Source organism: Podarcis filfolensis (assembly GCF_964270895.1).
Source record: "Podarcis filfolensis genome assembly, contig: HAP1_SCAFFOLD_80, whole genome shotgun sequence".
Lineage (NCBI taxonomy): Eukaryota > Metazoa > Chordata > Lepidosauria > Squamata > Lacertidae > Podarcis > Podarcis filfolensis.
The window spans coordinates 150,623-161,851 of record NW_028149486.1 but is presented as its reverse complement, the minus strand read 5'-3'; positions in this window follow the sequence as shown (position 1 = coordinate 161,851).

Sequence of the window (11,229 nt, the reverse complement as noted above, 5' to 3'; positions counted from 1 at the left end):
TCTTCTCAGAGCAGGGAGCTGTCAACAGCTTGTCAGAAGGTAAAGGAGGCCTGCAAGAGCTGACGCTGCAGACCAAATGCATTGTGCTGATTGGCTGGAGGCTGCGTTGGGTGCAGGCTGATTGGTCAGGACGCTCCCGTAGGCAAATAGTCTGTTCATTCATAAAATACGCTCCTCGCTCCTCTGGTCTACCCAGGGAAAGGGAAAGGGCACTTTATTTTGGGGCTTGGGTTTTGCGTGGTGCTTAGTGCAAAACAGTGAGGGGGCTGAGGGGTCCTTGTAGGGCCGGGCGCCCTTGAGGTCATCGCCTCGAACCCTCTGAAGGCTTCTGGGAAGGGGGTTGACAAACATGCCCCCCCTTCTGTATCAACCTTAATTTTTTTATTGCAGGATTCATCCATTCCAGCCTTTCGCATGATGAATTCTGCATCTACGTTAAATAAGCAGGGAGACAATTTAAAGCCTTGTCATACTCCTATCTCAATTTTGAACCAATCAGTTATTCCATATCCAGTTCTAACTGTAGCTTCTTGTCCCACAAAGAGATTTCTCAGGAGACAGATGAGGTGATCAGGCACTCCCATTCCTTTAAGAACTTGCCATAGTTTGCTGTGGTCGACACAGTCAAAGGCTTTTGACTGTGCACAATTCAAAGTGTTGGTGCTGACCTTTAAAGCCCTAAACGGCCTCAGTCCAGTATACCTGAAGGAGCGTCTCCACCCCCATCATTCTGCCCGGACGCTGAGGTCCAGCTCCGAGGGCCTTCTGGCGGTTCCCTCATTGCGAGAAGCAAAGCTACAGGGAACCAGGCAGAGGGCCTTCTCGGTAGTGGCGCCCGCCCTGTGGAACGCCCTCCCAGCAGATGTCAAAGCGATAAACAACTACCTGACATTCAGAAGACATCTTAAGGCAGCCCTGTTCAGGAAAGTTTTTAACGTGTGATATTTTACTGTATTTTTGGTTTTAATGGAAGCCGCCCAGAGTGGCTGGGGAGGCCCAGCCAGATGGGCGGGGTATAAATAATAAATTATTATTATTATTATTATTATTTTGCATAGTCAATGAAGCAGAAGTAGATGTCTTTCTGGAACTCTCTAGCTTTCTCCATATATATATTTTTTATAATATATTTATTAAAGTTTAGGAATTTATATAAAACAGAATAAACAGAACAATAAAAACAAAGACAATAACAATACATACAATGCAAAAAAGAAAAAACACACATACAAAACAGGTATAGTTTCCATCCCTTATATTCATAAAACTTACTTTCCCGACCTCCTCATACCTCCCCTTTCTGTATTCCATTCTCTAATTAAGTCAATTCAACAAATCCTTTCCCTAATTTCTATGTACTTTTTAACCTTTCTTTTCTTAATCACATAATCGTTACAGCTTTTAACTCCTTAGTTTCTGAATCAACATCGTTCTAGCCTTCAATAATTTTGCAATGTTTCTTAAGATAGTCCTTAAATTTCTTCCAATCTTCTTCCACCGTCTCTTTTCCCTGGTCTCGGATTCTGCCGGTCATTTCTGCCAGTCCCATATACTCTATCACTTTCATCTGCCATTCTTCCAAGGTGGGTAGATCTTGTGTCTTCCAATACTTTGCGACGAGAATTCTTGCTGCTGTTGTAGCATACATAAAAAAAGTTCTGTCCTTCTTTGACACCAATTGGCCGACCATACCCAGGAGAAAGGCCTCTGGTTTCTTCAAGAAGGTATATTTAAATACCTTTTTCATTTCATTATAAATCATTTCCCAGAAAGCCTTAATCCTTGGGCAATTCCACCAAAGGTGAAAGAATGTGCTCTCTAGCTTTCTCCATAATCCAGCGCATGTTTGCAATTTGGTCTCTGGTTCCTCTGCCCCTTCGAAATCCAGCTTACACTTCTGGGAGTTCTCGGTCCACATACTGCTTGAGCCTTCCTTGTAGAATTTTAAGCATAACCTTGCTAGTGTGTGAAATGAGTGCAATTGTGCGGTAGTTGCAGCATTCTTTGGCACTGCCCTTCTTTGGGATTGGGATTCATGTGTTGCAGGAAACACATGAACTCCTCTTTGTCCTCAGGAATGTAATCATGGGGAGAGGAAAGGAGGAACCAGACAGGTGACAAGAAGAAGAAGAAGAAGAGGAGTTTGGATTTGATATCCCGCTTTATCACTCCCCTTCAGGAGTCTCAAAGCGGCCAACAATCTCCTTTCCCTTCCTCCCCCACAGCAAACACTCTGTGAGGTGAGTGGGGCTGAGAGACTTCAGAGAAGTGTGACTGGCCCAAGGTCACCCAGCAGCTGAATGTGGAGGAGTGGGGAAGCGAACCCGGTTCCCCAGATTACGAGACTACCGCTCTTAACCACTACACCCCACTGGCTCTCAACAAGACTCTCAGGTTACCACCACAACTCCTCCCTCAACCCCTCCTCTTTGTGATGTGTCAATGATGTAGTCATGATGTAGTTTTGGGGGTGTAGCATGGGGGATTTGTTGTTGTTGTTTAGTCCTGTCCGACTTTTCGTGACCCCATGGACCAGAGCACGCCAGGCACTCCTGTCTTCCACTGCCTCCGCAGTTTGGTCAGCGGATTAGCAGCTAATAAAAGTTGGGGTCTTCTTTTGTTGGGGGCTTCCATCTTGTTCCACCTGGGGGCAGGTGGGAGTTCTGTGGCGACAGTCTTCAATCAAGACCTACTGGCTGCTCTTTTGATCTGCTCTTCCTGGCTGGTCTCCTTGTTTCTTGTCCAAGGGATCCCTCAGATTTTGGAATCCGCTTCTGGCTCCAATTGTATCGGCTGCTTTTCTGAGCCTCTTGGCTCTTGTGCCTGGACGGGGCCTGTGTCCACGGACGTTGTCCTGGCCTGAGTCAGAGCTGGGATTTGGGGGGAGTCGTTTAGCTGCCCCCCTCCATTTCTGGTTTGAACAGCACCAAGACCTAAAACACGGAGGGATCTAAGCTCGTGGGGTGGGGGAGGGGAGGATGCTGCACTTTTGGGGGGGGGACCTCTCTTTGCAGCTGGATCTCCGGGATCAGCCCCTCCCCCGCTCTCCTGATCCAGAAGGAAGAGGGGAGGGGGAAACCTTCCTCTCCCCCCTCAATTCTTTCCCTCCCCTCCCGGCACCTCCTCCTCTCACCCCGCCCCCACAAACCCAGATCCCGCCCCCAAACGTCCCACCCCTTCCTCCTCCTCCTCCAATCCGGCTCTTCTGTCCCAGGAATGGGGGGGGTGAGCCCCCTCCCACCCTGCCTTCTTCTCCAGGACGTGGAGCTTCCACTCCGGATTGCTGCTCTGCCCCGTAGATCTAGGGGGGGCGGCTTTCGATGCTGCAGGAAAGGAAAGGAGAATCGGGAGCGAGGACAAAGAGGTAAAGGGGTCGCGGGGGGGAGAGGGGAGAAAAGGACCCAGAGACCCCTCCAGCTCCCCCAAGCGCCTTCCGTGGGGCCTGGATCCTGCACGCGTGCTGCGAAGGGGGCTTTCCTCGCAGGGCGGACCCCTCACCCGTTTCCCAAGGCTCCGCGCGGCCCATGAAAAGGTTAAGGGGCGCGAGAGACGCCTGGATAGAGACCCCCCTGTCCCTCCCTTGCTCCTGTCGGGGGGGCTGCGAATGGAGAGGTGTGGCGCGCAGGGCGTGGGGTGACCCGAGCCAAGGGGGCCTTTGGGTGCAGGGGAGACTCCGGGAGAGAGGGAGGGGGTCAAGGACGTGGGGGGAGAAGGGAGGGGGCATCCCCGAGGCAGGGAAGCGCAGCATTGGCAGGGTGGGTGGGGGGGAGATAGGAAGACCAGTCTTGCGGGGGCGGGGCGTCTCCATCGTGGCTTCTTCGGTGAATCTCTGGAGGGGCCGCCTTGGCTTCTCCCTCCCGCCCAGGAATCGGCCCCCCTTCAAGGCGACCAGAGAAGGATCCCTGGAAAGTGGGGGTCCTGTCCCCCCACCCCTCCTTCCTGCAAGCTCCATCCTCTTCCCGCCCCATAAGCCCCTGCCCTGTCCAGACCCAGCGGTTCTGCCCAGTCCAGCCATTGTTCCCCTGGAGAGGAGAGGAAATCCCGAGAGGAAGAGGGGAGGGGGGAGGCCTTCTCAGAAGCGGCTCTTGGTTTCCGCAATCCCACCCAGGAAGCAGCCAGAAACCTTTTCCTCTCTCTCAGGCTTCCATCTTTAATGTCTTTTCCACTGAGGATGAGGATAATGTACACCTGTCATTAGAAACAGGGGTGCAGAGTCCATGGAATGGCTCTCAGGATTGATACGGAAGTTGCACCTCAAAAGCATTTCTGTTCCTCTTATTCTTTGTAGGCAGTGTCAGAGTGACTGACAAGCTGAGATACAATCCTTCAGCATCTGATGACAGTGACTCCATGAATCTTCCCAGTCTAAGGACCCATTTTCATGATAGACAGTGCCTGGGGCTGGAGGCTCTACACGCAGGGTGTGCCTGTGCAGGCCAAAGACTGCCAGTATTAGCACAGGCAAAGTGTGTGACCTCCCCAAATTTACAGACTGTGTGGGAATGAGAGTTTGTGGGTGGGATTCTCTTTTACGGCAACCTGTGATTTTCTCCACCCACAACATTTCCTGAGCTGATATTGCAGTAAAAATTCCAAAATAACTACAAAAAATCACACGATAATAATAATAGTACAGTGGTACCTCAGGTTAAGAACTGAATCCATTCTGGAGGTCCATTCTTAACCTGAAACTGTTCTTAACCTGTGGTAACACTTTAGCTAATGGGGCCTCCTGCTGCCGCCGCGCGATTTCTGTTCTCATCCTGAAGCAAAGTTCTTAACCCAAGGTACTATTTCTGGGTTAGCAGAGTCTGTAACCTGAAGTGTCTGTAACCTGAGGTACCACTCTAGAAGTTCTAGTATTAGTATTTTCCCTCAGCCACTCTGGGCAGCTTACAGTACATATAGGTAAAGGTAAAGGGACCCCTATGGGATGCAGGTGGCGCTGTGGGTAAAACCTCAGTGCCTAGGGCTTGCCGATCACATGGTCGGCGGTTCGAATCCCCGCTGCGGGGTGAGCTCCCGTCTTCGGTCCCAGCTCCTGCCCACCTAGCAGTTCGAAAGCACCCTTAAGTGCAAGTAGATAAATAGGTACCGCTTTATAGATGGAAGGTAAATGGCGTTTCCGTGTGCTGCGCTGGTGCTGGCTCACCAGAGCAGCTTCGTCACGCTGGCCACGTGACCCGGAAGTGTCTCCAGACAGCGCTGGCCCCCGGCCTCTTGAGTGAGATGGGCGCACAACCCTAGAGTTGGACACGACTGGCCCGTACGGGCAGGGGTACCTTTACCTTTACTAAAGGGACCCCTTACCATTAGGTCCAGTCATGGCCGACTCTGGGGTTGCGGCGCTCATCTCGCTTTATTGGCCGAGGGAGCCGGTGTACAACTTCCAGGTCATGTGGCCAGCATGACTAAGTCGCTTCTGGCGAAACAGAGCAACGCACAGAAACACCATTTACCTTCCCGCCGGAGCGGGACCTATTTATCTACTTGCACTTTGACGTGATTTCAAACTGCTAGGTTGGCAGGAGCAGGGACCGAGCAACGGGAGCTCACCCCGTTGTGGGGATTCGAACTGCCAGCCTTCTGAATGGCAAGGCCTATGCTCTGTGGTTTAACCCACAATGCCACCCGCGTCCCTACAGTACATATACAAGACAGTAAAACATCAAACATTAAAAACCTCCTGATACAGCTGTCTTCTAAATGTCAGATGGTTGCCTACTTCCTTGCCCTCTGAAGGGAGGGCATTCCATGGGGCAGGAGGCCCTCTGCCTGGTTCTCTGGAACTTCACTTCTGACAGCAAGGGAACCAGCAGAAGACCCTCGGAGGCGGACCTCCCTGTCCGGACTGAACGATGGGGGTGAAGATGCTCCGTCAGGTCCACAGGGCCGAGGCTGTTGAGGGCTTGAGGTTGCAGATCTTGCTCCTCCATAATGATCGATGTATAGTTAGCAGAGTAGGAGAAAATACAGAGGCAGCAAAGCTTAGAAATTTATTACTGAAGACACATAAGCATAACAGGATCCCAAAAATAGCAAAAATGTAACTCACAGTAAAACCCTGACTTAGCATTCCAAAACAGCACTCAAGTAAGAAACAGACAAGCAGAGTAGAGTAATATCAGAATAGGAAGTGGGAGCAGGCGCATTTCAATACTGTAATTTATATATAATTCAAGGTCAGAGTAACCCTGGGACTAGATAACAAGCCTCCAGGTGGACGTGCCCCACCTGCCCTTCACGTTCCTCTTCCACACGGGCAGAATCTGCCTTCTGGACTGTGGGATTCACGGTTGTTCTCCTCCTCTCTATCCACCAGGGCTTGACTTCAGGTGCAGCAGAATTTTCCAGCCCCCCAAGGATTTGAGACCCATCAGCTTTCCTCACCTGGTTTAGCCGGCCGGTTGAAGCCGTTGCTTGAAGCCCTGTTGCATGCTGACAGCTTCTGGAAGCCACAGGTGAGAGCTGAGTGCAGGGTGGGGACCAAGGGTGGAAAAATGACCCCAGAAGGTGTAGGACATGTTCCCCACCAAAGGAACTACTTATCCCCAACACCCCATGACATCTAGATTCAGGTAGGTAGCCGTATTGGTCTGACACAGTTGAAATAAAAAATTTAAAAAGAGTCCAATAGCACCTTAGAGACCAACTAGGTTTGTTCTAGGTATAAGCTTTCGTGTGCATGCACACTTCTTCAGATACGCTGACACAGATGTCACCAGACCCTTGTATATCGTGGGAGGGTGGAGTGGGGTTTTTCTGAGAAGGGTACTCCTACTACGATCTCCCACTACCCTTCACTATATGAAGAAGTGTGCATGCACATGAAAGCTTATACCTAGAACAAACTTAGTTGCTCCCTAAGGTGCTGCTGCTGTTGTTGTTTAGTCGTTTAATCGTGACCGACTCTTTGTGACCCCATGGACCAGAGCACGCCAGGCACTCCTGTCTTCCACTGCCTCCCTCATGCTGGTAGCTTCGAGAACACTGTCCAACCATCTCGTCCTCTGTCGTCCCCTTCTCCTTGTGCCCTCAATCTTTCCCAGCATCAGGGTCTTTTCCAGGGAGTCTTCTCTTCTCTTGAGGTGGCCAAAGTATTGGAGCCTCAGCTTCAGGATCTGTCCTTCCAGTGAGCACTCAGGGCTGATTTCCTTAAGAATGGAGAGGTTTGATCTTCTTGCAGTCCATGGGACTCTCAAGAATCTCATCCAGCACCAGAATTCAAAAGCACCAATTATTCAGTGATCAGCCTTCTTTATGGTCCAGCTCTCACTTCCATACATCACTACTGGGAAATCCATAGCTTTAACTATACGGACGTTTGCCGGCAAGGTGATGTCTCTGCATTTTAAGATGCTGTCTAGGTTTCTCATTGCTTTTCTCCCAAGATCCTAAGGTGCTGCTGGACTATTTTTATTATTTTTTTACTTCAGCTGTGTCAGACCAATATGGCTACCTACCATGAAGTACAGTTATCTCCTTGCCTTGAATATCCTGCTTTTCAGTGCGAGATTAGGATAGTCCTCTGTCAGAAGACAAGCAGAGGATCAAGCAGCGCATCATTATTATAAGGAGCAATGGGGGTGGGTGTTTCCGCCTGGGATTCCCATGTGCCAGCTGCTTTCCTTCTGCTTCTCCTGCTCTCTCCATGCAATCTGAGGCATGTAGACAGAGGTCCATCTCCAAGAACAGGAGCTTCCCTGAGCACCCATTCAGCTGACCCCAAGCACCAAGCCTTGTCACTAGTTCTCTGACTGACCCAGACCACAGTCCCTAAAAAAGATGAAGGCCTGGGTCTCCCAAAATGGTCTATATGGACCTCCTGAGGTCAGCGGGACTGTGCAGGTGATTCATGAAGATCTAGAGGTGGAAATGGGGGCAACCACTTGATTTGAAAGGCAGTCCCACAGGACAACGGTATTCCAAGATCATGCTGTGTTATTAAAGATGATTTAGGGTTATGAAAGGTTGCTGATGCATTACTATCATTCGACATCATACCATTTTCATTTCCTAAAAAGTGGGAACATGGGGAGGACATGGGAGAATGTAGGAGATGTTGAAATAAGAGAAGGTGCTAATGGTGGTTGATGTGTCCTTTTCCCCCTATGTTCTCTTTCCTGAAACCCAAACTGAAAAAGGTGATGGAGAAGACAGAATTGCAGGGGACAGGGCACCTTTCATTTCATTAGGAATAGCCATTAAAATGTGTGAATGAGCACACATAGTTCACATCAACGAACACAAAAAGGAAAGAAACCATTTAAAGGTATGGAGTGCGGAAAGAGCTTCTGTTTCAATGCAAAACTTAGAACACACCAGCGGACTCACACAGAGAGAAAATGTTTTACATGCAGGGAGTGTGGGAAGAACTTCAGTCAGAGTGGACATCTTAAATTGCACAAACTGACTCACACCAGGGAGAAACCATTTAAATGTATCGAGTGTGGAAAGAGCTTCCGTTGTAATACAAGCCTTAGATCACATCAACGGACTCATACAGGGGAGAAACCATATAAATGTATTGAGTGTGAAAAGAGTTTTAGCGATAGTGGAAACCTAAGAAGACATCAACGGACCCACACAGGGGAGAAACCATTTAAATGCATGGAGTGTGGAAAGAGCTTTAGTCAGAGTGAAAGCCTTAGATCACATCAACGGACTCACACAGGGGAGAAACCATTTAAATGCATAGAGTGTGGAAAGAGCTTTAGTCAGAGTGGACACCTTAAAATACATCAACGGACACACACAGGGGAGAAACCATTTGAATGCATGGAGTGCGGAAAGAGCTTTAATGAAAGTGGAAGCCTTAGAAGACATCAACGGACTCATACAGGGGAGAAACCATATAAATGTATCGAGTGTGGAAACAGCTTTAGTAAATGTGGAAGCCTTAGACAACATCAACGGACTCATACAGGGGAGAAACCATATAAATGTATCGAGTGTGGAAACAGCTTTATTCAAAGTGGAAACCTTAGACAACATCAACGGACTCACACAGGGGAGAAACCATATAAATGTATCGAGTGTGGAAACAGCTTTAGTCAAAGTGGAAACCTTAGACAACATCAACGGACTCACACAGGGATGAAACCATATAAATGTGTGGAGTGTGGAAAAAGCTTTAGTGATAGTGGAAGCCTTAGACAACATCAACAGACTCATACAGGGGAGAAACCATATGAATGTATCGAGTGTGGAAACAGCTTTAGTAGAAGTGGAAACCTTAGACAACATCAACGGACTCACACAGGGGAGAAACCATATAAATGTATCGAGTGTGGAAACGGCTTTAGTCAAAGTGGAAACCTTAGACAACATCAACGGACTCACACAGGGATGAAACCATATAAATGTGTGGAGTGTGGAAAAAGCTTTAGTGATAGTGGAAGCCTTAGACAACATCAACAGACTCATACAGGGGAGAAACCATATGAATGTATCGAGTGTGGAAACAGCTTTAGTAGAAGTGGAAACCTTAGACAACATCAACGGATTCACACAGGGATGAAACCATATAAATGTATCGAGTGTGGAAAGAGCTTCAGTCAGAGTGGAGACTTTAGGAACCATCAACGGACTCACACAGGGGAGAAACCATTTAAATGTGTGGAGTGTGGGAAGTGCTTCAGTCAGAGTGGAAATCTTAGAAAACATCAGCGGACACACAGGGCAGAAACCATTTAAATGTATGGAATGTGGAAAGAGCTTCAGTCACAGTGGAAATCTTAGAAAACATCAGCGGACACACACGGGAGAAACCATTTAAAGGTATGGACAGTGGAAGGAGCTTCAGTCAGAGTGGAATCCTTGATTTATGTCAACAAACTCACACAAAGGAGAAACCATATAAATATCAGGAAAGTAGATGGAGGTTCACTCTTAGTGGAAGTTCAGAATCAACAGACTCATGGACAGGAAGAACTTTAAGAATTGAAACCCTTCAAACCATCAACAAACTCAGGAGAATCAGTTTGAATGAAAAGACTGCAGAAAGTGATTTATTTATAATGGAGTATTTAAGGAACAGGGACGCGGGTGGCGCTGTGGGTTAAACCACAGAGCCTAGGACTTGCCGGTCAGAAGGTCGGCGGTTCGAATCCCCACGACGGGGTGAGCTCCCGTTGCTCAGTCCCAGCTCCTGCCAACCTAGCAGTTCAAAAGCACGTCAAAGTGCAAATAGATAAATAGGTACCGCTCCAGCGGGAAGGTAAACGGTGTTTCCGTGCGCTGCTCTGGTTCACCAGAAGCGGCTTAGTCATGCTGGCCACATGGCTCGGAAGCTGTGCGCCGGCTCCCTCGGTCAGTAAAGCAAGATGAGCGCCGCAATCCCAGAGTCGGTCACGACTGGACCTAATGGTCATAGAATCATAGAATCATAGAATCATAGAGTTGGAAGAGGCCACAAGGGCCATCGAGTCCAACCCCCTGCCAAGCAGGAAACACCATCAGAGCACTCCTGACATATGGTTGTCAAGCCTCTGCTTAAAGACCTCCAAAGAAGGAGACTCCACCACACTCCTTGGCAGCAAATTCCACTGTCGAACAGCTCTTACTGTCAGGAAGTTCTTCCTAATGTTTAGGTGGAATCTTCTTTCTTGTAGTTTGGATCCATTGCTCCGTGTCCGCTTCTCTGGAGCAGCAGAAAACAACCTTTCTCCCTCCTCTATGTGACATCCTTTTATATATTTGAACATGGCTATCATATCACCCCTTAACCTCCTCTTCTCCAGGCTAAACATGCCCAGCTCCCTTAGCCGTTCCTCATAAGGCATCGTTTCCAGGCCTTTGACCATGTTGGTTGCCCTCCTCTGGACACGTTCCAGTTTGTCAATCTCCTTCTTGAACTGTGGTGCCCAGAACTGGACACAGTACTCCAGGTGAGGTCTGACCAGAGCAGAATACAGTGGCACTATTACTTCCCTTGATCTAGATGCTATACTCCTATTGATGCAGCCCAGAATTGCATTGGCTTTTTTAGCTGCCGCGTCACACTGTTGGCTCATGTCAAGTTTGTGGTCAACCAAGACTCCTAGATCCTTTTCACATGTAGTGCTCTCAAGCCAGGTGTCACCCATCTTGTATTTGTGCCTCTCATTTTTTTTGCCCAAGTGCAATACTTTACATTTCTCCCTGTTAAAATTCATCTTGTTTGTTTTGGCCCAGTTCTCTAATCTGTCAAGGTCGTTTTGAAGTGTGATCCTGTCCTCTGGGGTGTTA